The following is a 25,938-nucleotide window of genomic DNA, read 5'->3' as shown; positions in this document are numbered from 1 at the left end:
TAAATAGGGAATATAGACTAAGCGCCGCTTGGGCTGAAGTGAATGTTCAAATATTCTCTCTGTAAAGCGCTGCGGAATATGTATGCGCTATATAAGAAACTGTTAATAAATAACAATAAATAAATAATAAATATGTTCAATACAATTGTTTGCCATTTGCAATGACTTGATATGCAATTACCATGGTTACCAGCCATGTCATGTCTTGGCACGTTGTATGCATAGTACCTGGCAGGCCAGAAAAACAACATGCCTGGAAAGCATGGTTAGAGGAAGCCCTGTTGTCCAGTCTTTTTTAAAGAAAATATGTTTAGAAACAGAGAGCACTCAAATTAAGAAGCATATACTGTATGTAAATTGATTAATAAAATAAAAATAACAAAACAGATAAATACATTGATAATAAAATGCCACTTTTACAGCTTCAAATAAAACAAACCCTGTTCCTTTTATAGGCACATAAATGAATTCATTCATTCGTTCTGAGGAAGCCGCTGACATAATTTTTAGGTGGGGAAACGCATCAAAGAGCCTACTGACTGGTGGAGAGCCTGAGAAAAAGCCCCATGAACTACTTCCAGATAAGGCTGCATTCTGGGAGAGCACCAGCAGCTGGGAAAAGGTACAGGAGAGGCTTACAGTTACAGGCTTCACTGGACTGGTTCTAACATTCAAGCAAGTAGGAACAGCAAAGCAGCATAAGCTTTAAATACTAAAGTTAATTATGGATGGATACTAACATGCATCTCATCAATCTTGTTGCTGTGAGAAAGCAACAACGTGCAATTGTTTTACAATACTAATCCAACTCTGTTGTGATATTAATCCAACTCTGCTGTGAGGGAGCAGTGTCTATAAGGGGCAATCCATTCCATTATATCATATTGCTTTGACTGTTTGTGGCATTGTTGTGAGAGAACAACAGCATCACATTTAGCCACTAATTCACATCAGGCTGAAAATGGGGAAATAATCCTGCATGAGGAAATAACATTCTGCTTTCTTTTCTGCTACTAATCCGATCCAGCTGTGAGAGAGCTGTGAATACTATTAACATCTATTAACCCTTGCTTGTATGAATGTTAGAAATTGGCATTTAGGATACATTTTATATGATAAACAATAGGTTTACCCAAATGATAGAATATTTTATGTATTAAGTTTGATGGTTTTCTATCAGCTGCTTTATTAATAGATTAATTAATTGTAAATATGTATATTGTTTATTAAATCTGATTTGATTCAATCTCGAACATGGCAGTCTTTATCTATGTTGGGTTTTTCTAAGGGCTGAGTATGCCTTTAAGACCGCAGCAGATTAAGATTGTAAATGGACCTATCCTCCGTTACCTTTTCTATTTTCTACCTTGCTAGGCTGAGGTTTAACCTGTCCTCTGCCTACTATGTACCTCACATCCTTGGCTTCTACATATTAATGGCACATTTCTCACGGTTGATAGTAAACTTGTGTTTCTGTAGAGACTTTAAAATGGCTTCTACCTTTGGTAGGTGGGACTCCCAGTCAGAGATGAAATAACAACGTTGTCTAAATATGCAGACGCATATTTCCTGTGGGCCCCACATTCCATTAACAGAAGCTGCTAAGGCAAAAAGAGCCTTCTCTACCGTAGAGGCTTATTCCAGTGTAAAGTGCTCCCATTTGGTTTACATGGTGCCCCAGCAACCTTCCAGAGAGCTATGAATAAGTTGCTGCAGCCAACTCTCTCTCTCTCTCCATGGTGCTAGATGTCATATTATGCATGGGTATAGCCGGTGGCATAATCTACTACCACCAATGTATTGGCGCCCTCAAGCAGACCTTTTCACCTATCAAATCCATGCCATTCCGCTCAAAATTATAGGGAGGGGTAAAAGTGGAGTCCTAAACTGTGGTCACGGAGTTGCCTACTGGCACACTGGGAATTCCTGACAATATCTATTAACAGAGGCATAGATGCCAGGCCAAAAGAGCCTTAACTGGATGTGTTGGAGTGTTTTCTCCTCCCCACAATGTCCCCCCCCCCCCTCACCCCCCACCCCCACAAATGCATATGTACAGCTTCTAATACCAACTGCTCCAGTTTTTGGGGAACTAAGAGCTGATCTACCCTAGTCCCTTGTAAAGTAGCAACACAATATAGCAAATCATTTTTCAATACAAAATATGGCACACACCCTGATAGTAAAGCATCAATTACCCTACCCAGGGGCAAATGCAGGATTTGTAAAGGGAAGTGTCCAGATGGAATAAATAATAAAAAATTATATATATATATATATATATATATATATATATATAATTCCCTGTCAATATAACCCGTTAGTAAATGGTATGTATAAACATTTTTTAACTTAATGAGTATAAAAATATAAGACATATAAATGTTAAATATATGTTATAACTTTATTAGGTTCGGAAACAAAATTTACATATAAGGATTCACATCCAAGCTACTAGATTTTAGGAAGGCGTTAAGGAGCTTCCAATAAAAGGTAAAAACATGAAATATAAATAAAAATAATACCCATTAATGGTGGCTGTACAGAATGAGTGAGCACTATATAAATGTATTACTTTTATTAACACACATTTAGTTGGGTGTAGTGTTGAAATTCTGTTCTGATATTAGTAGAAATACTAAAAAGACACCAGAGAATTTACAAATAAACTGAGAAGACGTATCCAGTTTATATCACTTTAAAGATTCTTCCAGGTATTACACCAATCTCCATCGGAGAAATAACAGATATCTATATACTTCAATGTTAAAATGTCTCCATCCCCTAAGAAAAAATCTATTTATCTTTGACCAGTTCCTTTGATAACAATTTGTTCTGAATATGATTGTCCTTGAGCCTCTGTTCCTTATTCCATCTGTCCCTGTTAGTACACATTATTGTTTACTTACAATTGTTATTGTTAATTGTTTGTATATTAATGTTTTTCCCTGTTATGGTATTGTACCTTTTTTAGATTATTTCAAAATATTTGGCACACCCCTGATGAAGTCTCTTGAAGGAGACGAAACGCGTCGGGTTTTTTGATATCATCCATAATCAAAGGATAATACCAAAGACAAGAATTAACTGCAAAAAAGTTTGGTTTTAATGTTTTTATGTTTGTGTCAATAAATGTATTTTACATGAAAGAAAAATCTTAGTGTTTACAAATTGGACAAATAAGGATTGGGAAAAACAGAAATTAGTTCAACTCTAAATTTATGTAAGGGCGCCATATAACACTATTGTAGGGTGATTTGGATTGTGGGGGTTCTACTAGTAGAGGACCAAGTGTTATAGGCGACAGAGAGTCAGCATTTAGCGCAATTCTAGAGATTTTGTGTGATATATATATATATATCGGAGGTATAATTTGTGATTATACAGACTTAAACATTTCGGTGCTTTACTTGCACCTGGCGACGGTGCATTTGTTTGATTAAATAGAAATAAACCAAATACCCATATATTTTACTGTTCAAAAATGTATGTATGTATATATATATATATATATATATATATATATATGTCCAGGGGGCCGGCACTCTGAAAATGCAGATAAGCACCTGGTTGCCCTCCCTCAGCTCCTGTTGTTGCTGTATGATACCAGTTTTGTAGGGCGGTTTTGTAACCTTGGAGTGCCACCCTACAAAACTCTTCCAAAAAAAAATATTCAAGAATTATGGCGCTATCTTGAGATTGTGCAGCTAGGGAACCGATTAAATCTGTGTTTGTCAATCACCAATAGAAGAAACAGTGCAGAGAAAAAGATCACACAGTACCCCTTAGCGCTATCTCTGATACTACATATAGAAAGAGACCATACAATCAAGATGGAATACAATACATAACTTTTTATGAGAATAGGACACTGCGGTTTCATGAATCCCAAAACGAGTAACACTTTCTCCCAAATCTGAAATAGATCATCTCCAAATCCTCCACAATCTGTTTTTTTTAAGAAAAAAACAACAACTTTTTCTCTGCACTGTTTCTTCTATTGGTGATTGACAAACACCGATTTCATCGCTTCCCTAGCTGCACAATCTCAAAATAGCGCCATAATTCTTGAATAGTTTTTTTTTTTGAAGAGTTCATATTGTTTATGGTATTTCTGGAATTAGGCTGCAATCATGTTTACATATAAAGATGTTAGAAAATAATTAATTACTTCAATAGATCCTCACCCCCCATATATTTGAGTGATGAGAGTATTGAAACAATCTTCCCAAAACTGGAATGTTAAAAGAAAACAGGTTGTGGTGGGAGGTGGTCACCTTTGAAAAATATCAGGCTGACCAATTAATTCCGAAGGGTCTAAAAATAGGGAAACAACTTTCCTTCCCCACTGCCGATGATGTATTTAGGAAAGAGTGGGACTCAGTCCTAGATTCATGCTCCTGTGCTTTAATTGCACTTATTATTAAGGAACGACAGGCTGCTCTTTTGAAGTTAGATGAAGAAATTTCTCTCCTGCACACCTTGGTAAAACCATTCAAGGATCAGGAGGACTTCAAAAAAGCAGAAAAAGATTTAGTATGGAAAATTGAAAAAAAATACTAAAAAAAGTTAAGGGACACAAAATATAAAAAATACATAAGAGACACTCAAAGTATATTACAAATACCAACTACTAAGGAAATGGAACTTATTCCAGCAGTAAACACAACAATAGGTCCTAAAACCCCGATTCTAAGTAAAAGTAAAAACAAAACGAGAATCAATTCAGTCACTACTGGGGGTATTGATACAATAAAGATAAATAAGAAAAGGGAGTTTAATGGGAGTCACTTTAAGAGACCAATTAGACCGAATAATTATAGAAACAACTGGAGAAAAAAGAGATATGGGAACTATTCAGACACACCAGATACAAATGACAGATGGAGAAATCAGGGGAGAACAGCGGACCAGTTATATCCCAGTACCAAGGAAAAAAAGGGAAAGAGAAACATTTGTCCTGGCGTGGTGCACCAACAAGAAGTTGTATTCATAAAACATAACTTTTTTTTATTGATTTTTAAAGCAAGCGAAAACTATTAAAAAACACAAATAAACAGACAAGTGACAGGTAGTGTGTGTTAAAAGTTGACACGTGCGGACGTGCCGTGTGTGCTCCACTTAATATAAACAATTTCAAGTGTTACAAGCTCAGTTCAGTCTGTTGCCCAATCTGGGAATCTACAGGATTCCTTGAACAGACACTTTTCTTATGTGATATTTGCTAAACATGCAGATTGTATAACATTGTGTCCTGAAGTTCAAACGGATAATTGGCAACAATTGTATACTAAAGACTGTTTTGGATATGTCAATCACCCAGATTGGTTACACTGCAGTTGGCGCAATGTGTTATTACTGTCGTGAATCCTATGGGCAAATAGTACAAGGATTAGTTGTGAGCTCACAAACAATTATGAGTATTGGAGATATAAATGATATCTTCACCAACTCTTGTGCATGCAGTTACTGATATAATTAAATACATTTGTACATCAGACCCGTGGGAGCTCGAATGAATGGGGTTAAATCAGACTATTGCAGCAAGCTCCAAAGTTTGGAGTCTCTGCTGGTGTATCTCTCTCCACACATAATTATATTGATAATATCCCCACGCCAGTCTAAACAATTCTAATATTATTAGTTAAATACTGGCATTGAGCACGAGTTAAATAACTGAGCGGGCAGAGCCCTGAAAAGGTCTGAAGCCGGAGCGGCTGTCACCGTACAATTATAGAGGGTAGAAGCACGTAGCATGCATTGAGCTGCGTTATATTATTATTCCCACATAGGTTAGACAGTTCTGATATTATAGATTAATGCTGGTATTAAGTACAAGCTAGATAACAGAGCAGGCAGAGACCTGAAAAGGGCTCAAGCCGGAGCGGCTGTCCCTGTATAGATACAGAGAGTGAGAGCACGGAGCACACAGTCAGCTGCGTCCGCACAGCTGAGTTGCCGAGCACACGCTTTCGCTTAACCACTTTGTCAAGGCAAGCCATTCTGATACAGTATGCCCGGAGGGTTTAAATTAAGAAGAACTTGCGGGGAATAACCAATGAGATCCGTCTGGCTGGTAATTCCTCCCGTTGCAGGGATTGTGATTCGTGGAACCTTTTATGACTCCCCTTTGTCATAAGATTGACAGATATGTACTAAGGGAATGTTTATTGCAGATCGATCTATCTTTCACACATATCTGCTTGAACATATGACAGTTAAACATGATTATTAGAGAGATATTAAAATTAAATGTGGATGTATATTTATTTGTACCAAAATCCGCCTCCTACATGTGGTGACAGGGATATCTTGTGGCTTATTATTGCATGGTTTGTGAGATCCAGTTATTAACATCCTACATATAAGGATCCCAGGATCCCAATGTCAAATAAATTTGAGGTGTTTAGAAATGAGGAAGTATACCAATCAACATCTAGGGACTCTTTTTTAGAGAGACGAAAGGGGATTCCATCAAAGGGAGTAAAAAATTCCTGAAAAATCAATCTAAAAACAAAAACTATTAGAGGAACTCGGGGAGGTGTTAAAAAGAGAAAATTGAACTAAAAAAAAAACCCAAAAAAGAAAAACAACCTGTTGCATCCCATATCCGATATATCCTCTCTAAACATTTTCAACTTCAGTAAGAAAATTCTGAATGAACACGAAATAAGTGTACAAAAAAGAGGTTTAAAATATGCTCCATCTAATAAAGCGGATCCGTTTGAACTCTTTTTAGATGTACACAAATTTGTTAAACGGTTTTTCACGAATAAAGGTGATTCTCAGGATATTCCCGAGGAGAATGAACCATCAACAAGTAGATTTAAGGCACCTCAACCTTTTATCCTATACATGCCAGAGGGAGTCATCTGGAATGCTTTAATCGCATTGTCTGTGATGAAATTGAGAAAATAGTGAAATCACAAAAAACAAATAATAAATATAAACCAAATCTTAATTTGACACAGAAATAATTTGCTGCAGTTAAATCACTGTGTGATGACAAAGAACTAATAATAAAACCTGCAGAAAATGAAGGGTGGGGTTGTTTTACTTGATAAAGATATGTACATGGCAGAAATTTACAGCCAACTAAATGATGGGAGCACTTACTAAATTAAAGAGTGACCCGACTTTTAAAATAGAGAAAACTCTAAATACTTTTTTTTCTAAAGCCTTAGATGATGGAATTATTTCAAAAAAGGAATTTAATTTTTTAACCATCAAAAATCCATCAATACCGACTATGTACGTACTGCCCAAGGTGCATAAAAACCCAGTACAACCTCCAGGTTGCCCGATTATTTCCGACTGCAATAGTTTGACTTCCAATCTATCGGCTTTGATAGATTTCTATTTGCAGCCTCTTGTGTAAAAAACAAAAGCATTTCTTAAAGACACAGGCGATGTATTAAGGAAAATAAATAGTCAAAAATGGGAAACCGTATTGTTCATCTGCAGCGCAGATGTTAGCACTTTATACATTATAATTGATATGGAACAAGGGCTGAGAGCAGTCTCCTATTTTTTAGAAAAAAAGTAACCTCCAAGTGACACTACAAGAGTTCATTTTAGATGGTATTAAAATTATTTTAACAAACAATTATTTAATCTTTGATGGTGCCTTTTATTTACAAGTCATTGGTACCAGGTTCGCCCCCAGTTATGCCAACCTATTTATGGCCTATTGGGAAGAACATCAGATATGGCATAGGGGCGGGCCTGGTATCCTGGCAAAGATTAATTGATGATATATTTTTTTTTTTTGGGATGAAGATTCCAATGCACTAGACACTTTCTGTAACAACTTGAATCAGAATGATATGTCAATAAAACTAGCATTCTGTAAAAGTCAAGAAAAGATCTCTTTTCTAGATCTATTGATCTATGTATATGGAAATATGGAAATTTAAAACATTCAGAAAAGAGACTGACTCTAATTGTTTTATTGAGCGTACTAGTATGCATCACCATAACTGGCTGGAGGGGATTCCCTTCAGCCAGTTCACTCGCATTAAAAGGAATTGCAGTACTGTGTCTACATGCGAACAACAGATAGAGGAGGTGTCTGCCAGATTGGAGACTAAAGGATATAAAAGGGTCAATTTAGAAAATGCCAAAACACGGATTGGCACAATTAATAGAAGTGATCTCTTACAAATTAAGGAAAAAAAACCACAAATGAGAAGACCCAGTGGTCGTTCATTTCTCGTTATAGTTCCAATTTTAAAGATATTGAAAAAGTTGGTACTTGTGTACTAGCACAGCGCCCCGATAATTAGTCGCCCGATTTTTTTATCGCATCGCATGCCATACACCCGATGGCATGCGATGCGATTTTAAAGCATATACGATATTAAATTGTATAAGCACCCTAATGTGTGCTTTTAAGCACCCTAATGGGTGCTTACAATGCTTTAATGCACCCCCACGCCCCCCCCCCCCCCCCCAGTATAAACGTGAACCCGAAGCGTTTATACTGGGGGAGTGGCGTGGGGGTACATTTAAGGGTGCTTATACAATTTATAATCGCATCCCATCGAATTGTGTGCCATATACAATGGCATACAATTTTAAAATTGTATGCCATTGTACAACATCGGCCGATATCGCATCGCATGCGATATGGTCTGCGATGCGATGGGCACCGTGATAGTACACAAGTACCAAAAAGTTTTTTAATCCAATTGGAAAATTTTATTGCAAGACCCGATTTTATCCACTGTTTTACCTTCACATCCATCTTTTATATATAAAAAGGCACCATCCCTTAGAGACAAGCTTGTTCACAGCAGCGTGGAACCAGAAATCCGACAAAGTATCCATACCAAGGGATTCCACAGCTGTGGTGCTTGTTTAATTTGTAAAATGGTGAAGAGGACATTGAGTAAAATGAATAATTTTACAGGTAATGGTAATAGTTATCTGATAAACGAAGTCATAACGTGTAATTCTAGAAATAATATCTACTTCCTTGAGTGCTCGTGCCATCTAGTTTATATAGGTAAAACTACAAGGAATGTTAAAACTAGATGGGCCGAGCATATTTATAATATCAGGAAAGTCTTGACACACACTTTGTGTCGGCACATTTGAAGGCCGTTCATAATAAAAATGAATGCTCCATCATTTACTTTGCCGGTATTCAACAAATACTGCCAAAAGTTAGAAGCAGGGATTTGGAAAAACGTTTATCCCAGGCAGAAATTAGATGGATTTATGAAATTAAAACTTTAATTCCAAATGGCATGAATAATGATTTTGAGCTGAAATGCTTTTTAACGTAACTTAATTTATTTATTTGCTCGTATTTTTAACTCTTCACTGTTAATTAGTATGCACTGCTATGTCTAAATGGTCTTATATGGTCTAGTTTTTAAATTGTATTGTTTATACTTGATTGCCTTCTTTGCACATTTTTGTAGTAAATATCCCCATTGGAATGAAGTTCTACATCCAAAAATAAAAACAATCGCCGTAATATGCGGCTCTCGTGGAACTCATATGGAACGCAAGATGTAACTTCCGGAAGAGACGTCAGGTCTACTTCCGCCTCCCGGAGAATGGCGTCTCCGGCAACGCGCATCTGTATTGTTAGCGGGGAACCGCTAGAGTGTTTATTGTTATCAGGTGCGCCTACCATTGGGGGTATAAATATGCTGAACATCTAGTCACACACACTTCTGACGAAAGACGTAAGTCCAAAACGCTTTAAGTGTGTGGGAACTTTTCACCTTGGATCTACTGCTCTGCCACTCCATTGTACTGTGGGATCCTTGTGCCGGCGCCTATACTCCATCCACTTCTCTTACATCCTTGGGTGAGAGACTTTGCGTGGAGTTAGCCCAGCAGTTTTGCCTGGTGAATTGGTCATTTGCTTTTATATTCAGTCTTTTTTTTGTGAGTGCATTTTTTTAAATAAAACACATTGTCACTTTTATGATATACTGCACCAATTGTGTTGTTTTGTTTTATCTCCGGCGCATCCTATTTCAAACATTTGGATGTTGCAGAGATTTATGATTTCAGATTCTTTAGTATATTTGTGGATGCTGAATCTTTAAGGAAAAGCCCAGCTGATTTTTGCCTTGAGGATACCTTGATGTGCTTTTTATTCACCGCACACTTGTGAGTGTACCATTTAAAATAAATACCAATTCATGTGTTAAACATACTACACCAAGTTGTTGTTTTTACTCCAAAAAAAAAAACGATTGTGGGGGATTTGGAGATGATCTATTTCAGATTTGGGAGAAAGTGTTTCTCGTTTTGGGATTCATGAAACTGCAGTGACCTATTCTCATAAAAAGTTATGTATTGTATTCCATCTTGATTGTATGGTATCTTTCTATATGTAGTATCAGAGATAGCGCTAAGGGGTACTGTGTGTTCTTTTTCTCTGCACTACAAAACTGGTATATATATATATATATATATATATATATATATATATATATATATATATATATATATATATATATATATATATATATATATATAGTAGACAGTATGGACGGCACTCGGCAATAAAATGACTCACAGGCAGCGGGTAGAAGCTATTTTATTGTGCTTCGTCTTCAGGACACTGTGTCCTGAAGACAAATTGCCGAGTGCCGTCCATACCGTCTACTACAATTTGGTCTCCAACCCCAGAGAAGCCAAGGAAAGGCACCGCACCAGCTGATGCATGAGAGGTGTGCTCTCCTACTTCAAGTCGTTTATGTATATATATAATGTATATATGTAGTAAAACAACTCTTGGCACTCTAGGACTTTGTAAGACACAATCACTAGACCAACGTTTCAAGCTTTTCTTCAGGCTTACAAAGAAAGAAAGACATTTACGCAAACTGTGGGGTGCACATAAAAGGTACAGGTTTGTTCCTGTGCCCTAAATATAGTCCTGACCTCTTTACAAGGTATGCGCACTCTCCAACATCAAAGATCAATCTATTTGATATATATTAAAAAAGAGTTTTTATTTTTATCAATGTAGTTGAAGATAATGTCAAAACCACAGAGCCCTGACGTTTCGGTCCTCTAATCCAGGACCTTTATAAAGGAGCCTATGAGAGGCAATAAGAATATTAATTTACTATGATCAAAGCGCTCAATGGTTATTAAGTCAATTGGGTTTAATAAATATTGTAAGCTCAATTGAATTTTATGCATATGAATGGGTCGAGTTCAGGACAATTGATGAGTCAGTGACAGAAGAATATGACCAAATATGTCATATCCCATTTTTTATGTTTTATAAATATTAAATGTTGTTAAATATAACTGTGTAGGTCTCAAAAGATTTTCATTGTTTATATAGGTCCTCAGCAATTTGAACAATGGATACCATTTACAGTAATTCCATTATTGTTTTTATTTTTATTTATATATATTTTTTTTTTTTTTATATATTTTTAATTTTAATCATTATAGTTTTGTAATGCGGTATGGTACTGTGCAGGTTTTTTAGGCGTGAGCCCACAGCCGGGACCGCTGTTTAGAATGGCCACGTCGAACCCTTCGCTGACTCTGTTGGTAACCTCCGACAGATGACAGACCCCTGCAAATCTAGCTTTCACCTTTAGTCGCCGCGTCCGAAGGAGTGAGTTAATCCCGCTCCAACCACGATGCAACCAGGTCTTGGGAGATGAACAAAAAGCTTGCGATCGTCAGAGGTAAAACCAAGAGGATGGTCTAAACTACAGGGCCTGACTGAAAAGACACCCTATCTACCGGCACCAGGCCATGGACGGGGAAGCGACCCAGTCGCAAACACAATGAAATCAACCAACCGGGGTGTCTCCAGAAAACAATAAGTAGGGAACCAACCAGCGAACCCTATGGAGGGACAGCAGATGGATGGGCCTCCAACTGCTGAAGGAGGAATGGCTGACTGGAACAGGACAGATGACCAGGGAAAAACCCAGGACCAGATACAACTGAACAAGAGCTATAACCGGCGCCATCTCCCTTGGGCAGATCCCTTAAGAGGGATGGAACAGCCAATCAGCGGCCACCTCCTCTGGATCCAGCCCCCTGATCAAGTTTCATTTCAGGTGGCCGAGCGCGCTTCCCTTGGCGTCCCCTGTTGCTTAGCAACCGCTGAGCGGCTTCAGGGGAACTGCGAGATCCGGAAGCCATGTCACCCGGCCGGGTGGATGTGACTCGTGGACACTCAGCAGCGCTGGGTAGAAGTGCCGTGTGTGTTCTCTGGGCACCGGTCTTCCGCTGCGGAGTGACCGCAGCCCGGGGGCTGACAAGTTTTGTTTCATGTGTAATTTTATCTAATCTTGAGGATCTTATTGGTATTTACTCCGTCATGGTTATCCTCCCTAAATGATGTTATATTTTGTTTACTGTATGGATATTCGTTTGATAAGACATATCCTATCTAATATCAGTAATATTATTAAATTTAGTTTTTGGATATTATGAAAGGAAGGTTCTATGTGACCAATGTGTAAATCGGTAATATATACATCTAGTGATCATGAGTCCATTAATTTATTTTTAAAAGTTGTTGAGTGGATTATTTTCATTCAGTCCTCGTGGGGCCAATGTGCCCAATTGATGAATCCAACGGCTTTCTCGTCTCCTCAGAAGTAGTCCTCGGTCACCTCCTCTAATAAGGGGGGAATCCAGTCTATTATGCGGCATCTAAGTCTCGTAATCTGATGGCCCGCTGTTAAAAAGTGGCGTGGAATCGGTAATTCGGCTTTTCCAGAGTCAATGGCTGCCCTTATGGAGTTTCGATGGTTTGCCGTTCATTCCAGAAATTTACGTGTGGTCATGCCCACGTAAGCTAGACCGCATGGACAGTTTAAGAGGTAGACAACATGGTCCATTAAACAATGAGTCGGGATTGAATCTTTATAGGTTTGCCTGAATGTGGATGGGGAAACGTTGGGCATGGGTCATGCTATTGCAAGTAGTGCAACCTGCACACCGGAAGCAACCAGGGCGTTTGGAAAATAGCCAGGTGGTTTTCTGTTCAGAGTGTGGCTGCACTGTGGGGTGCAGTACAAAAGAAAATACTAGTGCAATAGGCGCTTTCCAGGATAGAACTTACACTGTTTTTTATGTGCAAGTGAAATTTGAGTTCTTTCAGAGATTCAGCTGGTTCTATAGTTATTTCACATAGGTAACCGGAATCAATATATACTGTGAGATGTGCTCTGGAATGAAAACAGAAGAATAGTGCAACACCTTTTGTAAAAAGGGGGAACAATTTATTTGTGCACTCACAATTTCCAGGATAAAAACAGCATAAAATCACCAGCCGGTGATAACAAGTGGGAGGTTACACCCAGGGTCACTCCACCAGAGGGTTCAGGCTCCGGACACCTTTCTTCTCTTGGGGTAGAATTTCCAGGGGTTGTTCCGTCCCGACACAAACACAGTATAACAGCAGTAGAATTCTTCCAGCCACGGGAACACCTGCTTAATGCATTTCGGACTGGTATAGTCCTTCATCAGAAGCAGGGTGCACTGTGGGGTGCATCAGCAATTGTTTTAGATTAGGTTTTAGATTATGTTGTATAAGAGGCCAGTTCTTTTTCAGACTTTTCTGTATTTACATGAAGCATGGTTATACGTATTGAAATATACCATGCGTGAAGGCTTATCAATCTGTGTCGTGGTGTTAGTTTCTTGAGATATTATGTCTAGCTTTGGCCAAACATATCTTCAAGGCTCTAGGGTGGTTCCTCTATTTTGTTGGTATCTATGTTGTGTTATTATGTTGGCTAATAAAAAACAACACAGATACCAACAAAATGGAGGAACAACTATGTGAACTATATCTCTGACCCCCTGCAGTGCACATGGTTCTGTCCATCTAAGAAGGAATTTGTCAGAAAAGGTGAACCAAAATAACCCCCTCAATCATATTTTGCTAGTGAGAGAGATAATGATAGCCAGATAACTGCATGGTCCGAGAATGTGATAGGCTTAATATGGGAAGTGCATATTTTGGGGAATAAAGTGTTAGAAACTAGAATATAATGAATCTTAGGGTGCTTATAGTAACTGAGAGACATGTATAACATTGGTCTGTAGGGTGAAAAATATGCCAACTGTCTAAAAGGTGGAGTTTGGATGCCAGGGCTGGGACGCCAAAGGATGGCAAGTGTCTAGGTACAGGGAATTGTCTGTCCAATTTAGCGTCAGAGCTTAAATTAAAATCTCCACAGAGAATGATTGGTAAATGTAAATGAGCGGTAAGTAACTGAATAAGTTTGTGAAAAAAGGTTTTAGAGTAGGTCTTGGGTTCACAAATATTGAGGATTATGATTTGAATACATTCAAAAGTGAAGCAACATGGATGTATCTACCTTTGGGGTTTGATTGTAATGTTTCAGCTGTTAGCAGGATGTCTCTCCTGCTCAGGACCACCACCCTTTGGGATTTCAAGTTATGGGAGGCCGAGGCCAATACTTGCTATTGAAGCATGTTGTTTGGAAATTTCTGAAGGAATGAGGTGGGTTTTCTGCAAGCAAGGCAGCCGAGAGGAATGCCGGGCCCCAGTAAAAGTTTGGGGGTGTGGTCAAAGTGTGGGAGGTGTGGCCACATCCCGCACTTAGGCCACGCACCCAAAATGTTTAGAGGGGGTGAAAGAAAACTCTAAAACCTCTAAACTCAGCAGCAGCACATACCTACAGCATGTGCTGTGCTGACAGCAGGCTCAGCATGAGTTCTCACACTGTCATTGAGATGCTCATGCTGAGCCTGTTGTCAGCACACCACATGCTGTAGAAGTGTGTGCTGCTGTTGCTGCCCGGGAGGAGGCCGAGGCCAATACATGCTATTGAAGCAGGTTGTTTGGAAATTTCTGAAGGAATGACGTGGGTTTCCTGCAAGCAAGGCAGCTGAGAGGAATGCCGGGCTCCGGTAAAATTTTGGTGTGGCTGCTGTTGCTGCCCGGGAGGGATGGAGGGGCCTGGGTAATCAGTACCCCCCCCCCCCCCCCCGCCCTCTTGGCTGCCCTGCCTGCAAACATACAATGTCAAGACAGAGTGTTTTCAAATACATTAGGATTTTCTTGCGTTTCTGTGGGGAGTTTATCCCACCTACATTCCAACTTCCAACACTAAGCGTAGTCATTGTGGGAAATTGGAAAGAGGCGCAAACGGTAAGCTACCATACACAAAACATACAGTTTGGATGTAGCAATAAATCAACTAAAGGACATGGAAATGCTGCTATAGAAAGGGAGGAGGGGTTATTGGAAGGGGGGGAGAGAAATTGAACAGCAAAACATGAGCTTCCTGAGATATAGCAAGTAGTATGCATCCGTATGGACGTAACATAACAGAATATTGTTCCTGATCCAGGGAGCCCAATCATATGTATTTAAAGACAGCATGACTACAGTATATGACCATCTGAGTAAGGGGGTCAGTATTTTACATGTCTATAATGAAACCATCCTATCATCAATGATAGTAACATACATAGTAACATACTGTAGTAATTGAGTTTGAAATAAGACGTTAGCCCATCGAGTTCAACCTATCTAATTATCTATCAGACTAACGACTAACTATATCATTCCCTTTGTGCCCATAAATGCATCCAGTTTTATTTTAAATTCCTTTACTGTGTTGCTGTTACCGAATTTACTGGCAAAGCATTCCAGAACTTAACCGGGGATGCAGTTAAAATCCCGGCGGTCGGGATCCCGGCGTTCAGAATCCCGACGCCGGAATCCCGACCGCCGAAATGCCGACACATTCTCCCTCCTGGGGTGTCCACGACACCCCTGGAGGGAGAATAAATTAGCGTGCCGAGCGTAGCGAGGCACCGGGCCCGCTGCGTGGCGAGCGCAGCGAGCCCGCAAGGGGGGGCGCTCCACGTCCCCCCCTTGTCGGCATTTCGGCTGTCGGGATTCCGGCGTCGGGATTCTGAACGCCGGGATCCCGACCGCCGGGATTCAATACTGAATCCCTTAACCGCTCTCACGGTCACGGTTCTTAATGCTGTATGAAATTTTGCCTATTTAATTCCTAGTGCATTCCCACGCGTCCTAAGTACAACCCTGTTACTGAATAAGCCATCTCCAAGCTCCTTATGATTTCCCATCCTGTATTTGAACATAACTATTCATATCACCTCTCAATCTTCGTTTTTCAAGTGAATACATATTCAGCCCGGATAGCCTATATTTATATTCTATTGACTCAAGACTCCTTATTAATTTAGTTGCCTTTCTCTGAACCAATTCCAATTCATTTATATCTTTTTTTTAAGGTGAGGTGCCCAGAACTGGACACAGTACTCTAAATGAGGCCTTACCAACGATTTATAAAGTGGAAAAATACAATTGTGTGTAATACCAGGCGCTGCGTAGGACTCTTATTTCTAAATAAAGCAGCAGTTATAAGCTGGGGATAGTCAGTCCCCAAAACTGAGCAAGGAAAAAAGGGGGGTTTAATAACTGCGCTTATTTGAGGAAGAAATTAATTCATAACAATTTTTTTTTTTTTTTTGAGAAAAAAATTTTTATTGAATTTTTCAAATCAAGTAATCAATGAACATTACAATCAATAAAGCAGATACATTGTTAAATATCAATGGGTGCAGATTGTTATTTGAGAGAGGTCTGATAGGATACACTTCTATAAGCAGCTATATAAACTTCTTTGTGTATGAAGACCTAAAGGTTGTTCAGGGATAGGAAGGAGGGGGGGATATACTGTGAGGAACAAGGGAGCTGGGGGAGGAAACCTGAGGAGGCGACAGGGGGAATGAAGATGGGTGAGTGACAGGGGGAGTAAGTGGGGCATGAAAAACGAGGAAAGAACCACTGAGGGGAGGAAGGGTCAGGAGGTAAGGTGGGGAGGTGGGGAGGTGGGGGGGGGGGGGATGCCGACAATCCCCACGCAAGTGTCTAGGAAAGAAAATCCAGTACATTAAAGATTAGAGGTATGTCAACGGGGGTTCAGATTGAAAGTAGGTTGTCCATGGGGACCAGGTTTTAATAAGAGAAGGAGTGGAATCATGTAGAAATGCGGTAATCTTTTCAACCTTGTAGGTAGACCATATGGCACTAATTAGGGTAGATTTGGAGGGAGCTGTAGGGCTTTTCCAGTTTTTAGCGATCAGGCATTTGGTTGTATTAAGAATATGATTGATCAATTTTTGTGACGCAGGTTGGGAGCATGGGATTGGTCTTAGTAAAAGGGAGAAAGAGGGAGAGGTGGGCATTTGTATGTTCAGCACCAGCCTAATTAAGTCATGGGCTTCCCGCCAGAGGGATTGAATGATTGGGCAGTCCCACCAGGTGTGAAGGAAGGAGCCTTCTTGGCCGCATGATCTCCAACACTGGGGCGAGGAGGAAGGGTAGATAGCATGCAGTTTGGTTGGTACCATATACCATCTAAAATAGATCTTATATGCATTTTCTTTAATTCGCGTTGAGATAGAGCTTTTTGCAATAGCCATTCTGATGTTAGCCCACGTGTTTAAGCTGAGCTCTTCACCCATGTCAGCCTCCCAATCAGATTCGTGTTTTTCCTTCTGAGGTTGATTATAAGAAACCAGTATCTGGTAGATGGTTGAAATTAGTTTTTTTGTGTTTTGGGATTGCCTGCAGAGGGATTCGAGGGTAGTTTTTTTCAAGGAGGGCTGAGCCTGGGGAAGAGAATTACAGAAATGGCGAATCTGTAGATATTGATAAAAAATGGAGTGTGGAAACGTGAATTTGGAGCGGAGGGATTCAAAGTCTGGGAAGGGAGATGTAGGGGCGATGTCTGCGGGGAAAAGGATGTTGTGTTTCATCCAGTGTTTGAATGCATTTTTAGTTGTTCCTGGTGGGAAAGCTGGGTTGTTCCATAGTGGGGTTAATGATGGGTGATGAGATCGAAGTTTATAGAGTTTAGTGGATAGATCCCAAACCCTAATTGTGTGGCGTGTAGAGGGCAAAAGGGCAGTAAGGGCGGGGCGGGAGGTGGGGGGGATCCATAGGAGGGAGGATAGCGAGTAATGTGCGATGAAGGAGGCTTCGATGTGTGTCCAAACTCTTTGAGAGGGAGGAGCGTGCCATAAGATTGAAGGGGCTATGTGCACCGCTCTGTAATACTTAAGAATGTCTGGTAGGCCGAGACCACCCGTATTATGGGGTTTTTGTAAGAGGCGTAGTTTAACTCTGGGTTTTTTCACTGCCCAAACGAAAGTACTTATATCTCTTTGGAGGTGCTTAAGTACCCTGACCGGGATGTGTATGGGGAGAGTTTGCCATAGATAAAGCAGCCAGGGTAAAATCATCATTTTAATCGCTGCCATCCGACCCGTCCAAGAGATGAATTGTGAGTTCCAGGCAGAGAGATCAGACCTAATAGAAGCAAATAATCTGGGAAAGTTAACTGAGTAGAGGTTATTGTATGATCTGGATAGATAAATCCCAAGATATTTGATTTTATCAGGCTGCCAACGGAGAGGGAATTTTGCTTGAAGGATGGAGAGGTCGGCAGGAGCGATGTTAATGTCTAAGGCTTCTGATTTAGCAGCGTTTAATTTATAATTGGAGAATGTGCTATATGTTTTGGTTTCCTGAAAGATGGAGGGCAACGAGGTCAGTGGGTTGGTCAGAGTTAATATGACATCGTCAGCATAGAGAGCGTTTTTGTGTTGTGCGCGCCCTATATTGATGCCGTGGATGTTCAGGTTGTTGCGGATCCGGGTGGCAAGGGGTTCCATAATTAAAGCGAATAAGAGAGGTGAGAGTGGACACCCCTGACGTGTGCCATTTTTTATATTAAACTGGGGTGACTTAAGTCCATTCACCATCACAGCGGCCGAGGGATTGTTGTATAGGGCTAATATGCCATCTAAGAATGGACCCCTAAAGCCCATATGAGACAAAGTGCCGCGAATGAAAGGCCACGCCACCCTGTCGAAGGCCTTTTCTGCATCGAGAGCCACCACCAGGGCTGCCATCGAACTTTCGTTGGCGACGTGGATGATCAATTAGACGTCTAGTGTTATCTGAAGCTTGGCGGTTGGGGATGAAACCTACTTGGTCTGGATGGACCAATGTAGGTAGTAATGGGGCTAGGCGATTAGCTAGAACTTTGGCGTAGAGTTTTAAATCAGAATTGAGTAGGGATATAGGGCGATAGTTGCCCATATCCGTCGGGTCCCTATCAGGTTTGGGGATAACTATTATGTTAGCCCTAGTGGTGGCTGCGTCGATCGGGTGGCCCTGAAGGAGGGAGTTAAATAGAAGGGTGAGCATTGGAGCGAGGGGTTGGGCCAGTTTTTTATAATACAGGTTGGTGAATCCGTCGGGGCCAGGGGCAGCTGAGCGTCGTAGGGTTTTGATTGCTTCGAGGATCTCATCGGTGGTGATGGGTGCGTTTAATGTCTCCACCTGAGATGTGGTTAGTTTGGGGAGTTGGCATGAGATCAAGTACTCATCTAAATCCTCCTGGTTGGAGGACATAGAGGGGTCGGAAGAATTCAGGTTGTATAGATTTTCATAAAATGAGCGGAATTGGGCCGCCATAGTGACAGAGTTATAAGTGATGGAACCGTCCATGCATTTTAAAGACATAATTCTGTTTTTGGTCCGTTTGGCCCTAAGCTGACAGGCTAATAAGGAGTCTGCTTTATTAGATTTTTCATAGAATTTTTGCTTTGCCCATAGTAAAGCTTGGGCGGCTCTAGAAGAGAGGAGTTGGTTTAGTTGGCCTTTAAGCGCTATGATTTTCAAGTATGTCTGCTGAGTCGGGTGTAGTTGATGCTCTTGGGTGAGAGAGGTGAGGGTAGTCTCTAGTTCTTGGGTTCTTTTGCGTGTGGCTTTGTTTTGTGCGCTCGTTAAACTGATTAATTTGCCTCTAATTGTGGCCTTGTGGGCTTCCCACAGAATGGAGGGAGGGATGTCAGGGGTGTTATTTATGGAGTAAAATTCCGAGATGGATGAGGTTACGTCTGATAAGATATCCGGTTTGAGAAGTAAGGAATCATTGATACGCCATTGTTTTGTGGGGGGCTGTAGGGAGGATCGGATGTTAAGTTCCAGTGCTAGGTGGTCTGACCAAGTGACTGGGATCGTTTGTGCGTCTACTAGGTTTTGTGCGGAAATAGTATCTACGAAGATATAATCAATTCGGGTGTGAAGATTGTGTGGGGGGGAAAAATGAGTGAAGCCTGGTGATGAAGGGTATAGCACTCTCCAGGAGTCATATAGGTTATGTCTTGTTAGATGAATGAGGAGACGTTTAGAGAGTCTGGCATTGTTGGGTAGTGTTGAGTTAGACTGAGATCTATCAAGAGAAGGTTGTATGGTGGCATTGAAATCTCCTCCTATAATAGTTAGCCATGGAGGAAATTGCGCTAGCTTAGTGAAAAAGACAGAGTAGAGGGAGCTCTGTTGCGTGTTAGGGGCATAGACAGAGGCAAGTAGGACAGGTGACTGATTGATTTTTCCCGATAGTAAGATGAATCTGCCCTTATCATCTGAAATGACCTTTTCGATGCTGATTGGGAGATCGCGGTGGATAAGAATAGCAGTGCCTCTACGTTTGGCGGACATTGAAGAGTAGAAGGTTTGAGGATATTTTCTGGAAGAGATTGACGGATGTGGCGGTTTTAGGTGGGTTTCTTGTAGCATTACAATATCTGGGTTGCGCCTGTTTATAAATTGTATAGCCATAGCTCTTTTCGTGGGTGAGTTGAGGCCGTTGACATTAAGGGAAATAATTTTTAAGTTTATGGGGGATCGAATTGTGTGGAGCTAATACAGTTAGAAGAGAAGGTGTCGGCATTTCCCCCCCAGCCCAGTGAAAGGAGGACAGGAGGGAGGTGGGGGTGGAACAGATGGGAAATGGGGGGTGGGAAGGTTGAGTTCCCTCAAAGATTGGGAGAGACTTTAGGTTTGGAGGGACATCACCATCAAGGCAGGGTCCGTGAGGGGTGGTGTGATGCAGGACAGACAGGAAGTGGAGGAGTATGAGTAGCATCGGAGTATACAGTTTGGAGATGGGAGGGTGGAGTGCTGTTACAGATAGTGAAATAGAGGAGGGCAGATGGCGTGAGAAGGAAGAGTAGTTTTAGTGGATGGGACACCCGAGGGATAGGAGGATGAGTGAGACGAATGGGGGCCGTTAGAGGGTAAGTGAAAAAGTAGTCACCATTATCCAACACAGTTTAGCGATTAAATGATCGTCGCTAATACAAAATAATTGGTAGTAAGATTAGTGCTAGCGGATTTTCTACATACCGCTTATATCATTGTGGGGTCTTTGCCAAAGCGAGAAAGTTATAAACATATTAAATATGAGAACATAACGAAGGCTACTAAACAGACTATAACTGTAGCATACCAATACAATACTAACACATCATGGGGTTATTTCAAAAGTGAAAAACATGTGCAATACATCTTATGTTAAAGGTAACTTGTGATACTTATCGTTGAATGGAGTAGTCTTAGGGCATGGACTACACAGATAACTGAGAGAGGCAGAGTGGAGAGAGTCATTTCTTCTCCCACACTGGGGAGGGAGCTTGAGAGCTGAGTCGATCTTGCGGAGCTGGCGGATGGGTGGAGTTTGGAATGGTTTCAATGATACCAAACTTGTGGAGTAATTCGAAGCCTTGTTGGGGAGTCTTGATCATGTGAGTATTTCCGTCTTTAGAAACTATCAGTTGAAATGGGAATCCCCATCTGTATTTGATTGAGTGATTCCTGAGGGCTTTTGTGACGTTAATCAGATCTCTTCTTTTCTTCAGTGTGACAGGAGACAAATCTTGAAATATTTGTAGTTGGGATTCTGCATAGGTGATCGAGGGCGTGCCCCGAACCGCCGCCATTATTCTTTCTTTGGTGGTGTAATAGTGGAATCTCAGAATTCTGTCTCTAGGAGGTTGTGAAGGTTGGGGTTTTGCTCTTAGGGCCCGGTGCGCGCGGTCAATTAAGAGCTCAGATTTGGGGATACCAGGAACCAGGTGCAGGAAGAGAGCTTCCAGATAGGGGTGTATGTCCTCATTGGAGATTGTCTCGGGGACGTTCCGGATCCGGATATTATTCCTTCTATTCCTGTTCTCGAGATCCTCCAGGTGGTCTTTAAAGGCGTCAAATTCAGATCTGATCTCAGATATCTCATGTTCTACGACAGTTTGATAATTGCAGACCTCGTCGAGTTTTTGTTCAAGAGTGTCGGTGCGGGCGCCCAGATCGGCTATGTCCGTTCTAAACTCGGCGAGAACTGTTCTCATCTCTGCTTGAATTGTCTTGGTGACAATTTCCACAATGTCTTTTGCAGAAAGAGCCATCTCGGGAGACGGAGTATCTTCCGTATCGGATGTTGATTCAGGCCTGGGGGAGTGTTTCGGTAGAGCACCAGCCTTTTCCCAAGCTTTTAAGATGTTTGGTTTTGCGTTATTTGAACTTTTACGGCTCTTCTGTGACATATTGATGACTCAGGAGGGGAAGGCCTCTTTAATATAATAGTGAAGCAGTTAAGTTGGAAAAAATCAGAGGTTGGGTGTCCCTTGGGTTATAGATATAGGTAGTGAAAGCTCTTGCTGGGGAGTTTAATACAAAAAAGTGAGCATCTCCTTATGTGACTGCACCCTCCCTAGTCTCCACTGAGTCACATTTGTTGCATATTTATTTAGGTGCCAGGGGTATCACAAAACAGTGACCACTTGATAGGTTGACAAATGTGTCTTTCGGCTAGTGACTCTGAGTGGGTGGGTTTGGTGGATTCGGTACAATGGTAGTAGGTGTGGAGACCTAGGATAGGGAGCAAAAGGTGCCGGGTGTCACGCTGGTTGTCGGGGTGGGGGAGGTCCCGTGGGGGGTTGTGTTGCCCCTGATGTCTAGGGAGAAAATGACATTGTCTGGTAGATTTGGGGTAGGTACTTGGTGTCACTGCCAGGGCACTTAGGACGTCCCTGTGGTGGAGCGTCCTTTCCAGTCAAAGTTGGAGGGTGAGGGTTGTGTGCCTGGGGGGCAGTGCAAGATCTGCAGTGCACAGGTGACAGACAGTGGGTAGAGGAAAGCTCCCAGCTTGGTACATCACGTCCCCGGGGTGTGTGGGGAGAGATGCTTGCTATGGGCTTGCTGCACTGTCTCTGGCAGGGACAGGAGGTATTAGGAATGCACAGCCCTAGAGCCTAGTTCCTTGTTTCATTCAGAGTAGGCTGCAAGATGGCGGGGGCTGCTGCGGGACGTTCCGATCACTGCAACCTGCAGGAAGGGAACCAGCCCCCTCCCCGGCTTCGCAATCTACTCGGAGGCCTCCCAAAGGGTTCACACAATCAGTGGGGGCACAAGGGTGGGTGGTTAGAGGGGAGAGAGGGGTCTTTTGGGTGTATAGAGCACCACTTGTGGGCAGTGCAGCACACAGGCCGGGCGATTCAGCAGCTCTGAGAGGTTGAAAGCAAGATGGCCGCCGCGTCTGGGTCAGTGCTGTCCCTCAGAGCTGTAGGGAGAGGAGACAGCGGTACTTGCCTTCCCAGTGTGGCGGTGAGGTCAGTCAGGCTTCCGGAGGCTGGATGAAGCAGCAGATATTCCGTGGGAGCCTCAGGGAACGAGCGCCCGCCGAATCGTCCTTCTGGAACTCCACTGCGGGCACCAGCAAAAATTTAGGCCCCGGCTTCGGAGCGCGAGTAGGCCGCAACCTGCAGGGACGTCGGGAGCGTCCCCCGGCTCTGCAGCACCAACTCACAGGCTCCGGACACCGAGGTGAGCTTGGGTGGGTGTATTTGGGCACCGGATAGGGCACAAGGGAACGGTATTTGGGTAGAGCTCTCCACAGGCACGTCCACCTCGCCAGACGTCCTAGCCACGCTAATTCATAACAATTTTAATACACATTTTATGAATTGTGTACACAATACTGTGGTATAATAATATTACTATTTTATTGATTTATATATTAAAAAAGTATGAAAAAGTGTATTAAAATTGTTATGAATTAATTTATAAAGTGGTACCATCATGCCAGCTTCTCTTGATTCCATTCCCCTTTTAATGCATGCCAAGGTCGTGTTAACCTTCACTGCTGCACTAGAGCAGTGTGCACTCTTACCCATTTTATAATTTATGAAAATGCCTAAATCCCTTTCCACTGCAGAGCTCCCAATACTAACCTCATTTAGGGCATTATTCTGGTCGATGCGGTCCGTTCCGAATTCTTTTGGAGGGTGCTTTTTAGCCGTCTGCGCATGCGTAGGCAACGCTATGCACATGTGCCACGCATGGTCTCCGTACTCGTTCTCACTAATACCGTACAGAAATGTCCACCGAATTGACTCGGGAAATATAGGCGTTTTGGGGCGTCATTCGGACTTACACAAGGGCGTGGTTTCAAAGTGGGAAAAACTGGGTGTAAATATGGGCGTACACGAGGGAGTGCACGAACTCTGGTAGGCATGCATTCGGACAGCACACAGACTGCAAACAAACTAACACGCATGAAATATGCGGTCTTCATAAGCAAGTTTCACTTTGCGGAGAGCACTTGTTCATGTGCTAGGCATTCGGTTTGCCCAATTAGTACAGCCGCACCTGAAGCACTCTCAGCTGAACACAATACAATCCACTCCTATACTCATTAGTCATTAATTACACTCTTTTCATTGCTTCAATTGGAAGCATTGCTGCCTAAAGGGACCATTACTTAAAGGGGTAACAATGATTGAATAGCACTTCACATGATGTAAGGGTTAATGTAAAGTGGTAGTAATGTGTTTAAGTATCAAATAGGATTTAATTGATTACAATTACAGACAATCCCTTTTTTATGAGGTAGCCTAATTGCATAAGTGTGTCATGTGACAGATTTATGAGTTCAGATAATAGTCGTGAGTTTTGCGGAAATACACCGCATTGGTGTGTACGGCCAGCTTCCCGTCCGTTCTGACGCTGTAAGACCGTGCAGAATCTTTGTGTGGCCACCGCACACGCACGGTTTGGATGTTGTCTGAAAACACACCCTCTTCTTAGAGAGCGAGTCCGTCCGAATGCGGAGGACCTGTGGGCGTTTGTTCTTACAATGTCCGCACAGCGTGGCGTGCGGTCCGCTTCAAAAGAATTCGGAACAGACCGCACCAACCAGAATAACCTCCACAATTTTTAACTAGTGTGAGCATTTTTGCTCCCAAAAGGAATTACTTTGCATTTATCTACGTTAAATTGCATCTTCCACCTTGCTGCCCACCTTGCAAATTTAACCAAGTCGTTTTGCAGTGCTTCCATGTCCCCTTCTGAGTAAATTTCCTTGCTCAGTTTTGTGTCATCTGCAAATACTGCAATATTACTTTCAGGCTATCACCTATATCGGTATGAATATATTAAACAAAGTGGGGACGAATACTGAACCCTGTGGGACACCACTTTCCATCTTTCTCCAGTATGAAAATTTCCCATTAACCACTACTCTCTTTTCCCAATTCTCTAACCAATTATTTATCCAAGTACAATTTTTCCCCCATCCCTATTTTACCTACTTTCCATAACAGCCTCATATGTGGTACTGTGTCAAATGCCTTTGCAAAATCAAGAAAGATTACATCCACTGATTTCCCTAAATCACATTCCTACTGACCTCTTCATACAAACTAATTAGGTTTGTCTGGCATGATCTATTTTTAACAAATCCATGCTGTGCTTTACATATCACCTTGTTGTATTCTAAGAAATCTTCAGTGCCATCTCTAATTATTCTCTCCAGTATTTTCCCTACAATGGATGTTAGGCTGACCGGTCTATAATTTGGAGGGTTTGTTTACTCCCTTTTTTTTAGTAGGTATGGGGGGGGGGAAACTATGAGGAGGAGAAATTGAATAAGCAAAATAACACAATAAAGCGGCAAAAATAGTAACATTCAAATGTACAATCAAGGACTTTGGAAATCCACAGGTCCTCGGCAAATAAACAGAGTTAAGGGATCACTGGGAGTTATTGAATTAACCTTAAAATTAACA

Source organism: Crinia signifera, chromosome 5, assembly GCF_055691185.1.
Source record: "Crinia signifera chromosome 5, ASM5569118v1, whole genome shotgun sequence".
Lineage (NCBI taxonomy): Eukaryota > Metazoa > Chordata > Amphibia > Anura > Myobatrachidae > Crinia > Crinia signifera.
The sequence above is the reverse complement of the archived record's forward strand: the minus strand, read 5'-3'. Positions refer to the sequence as shown.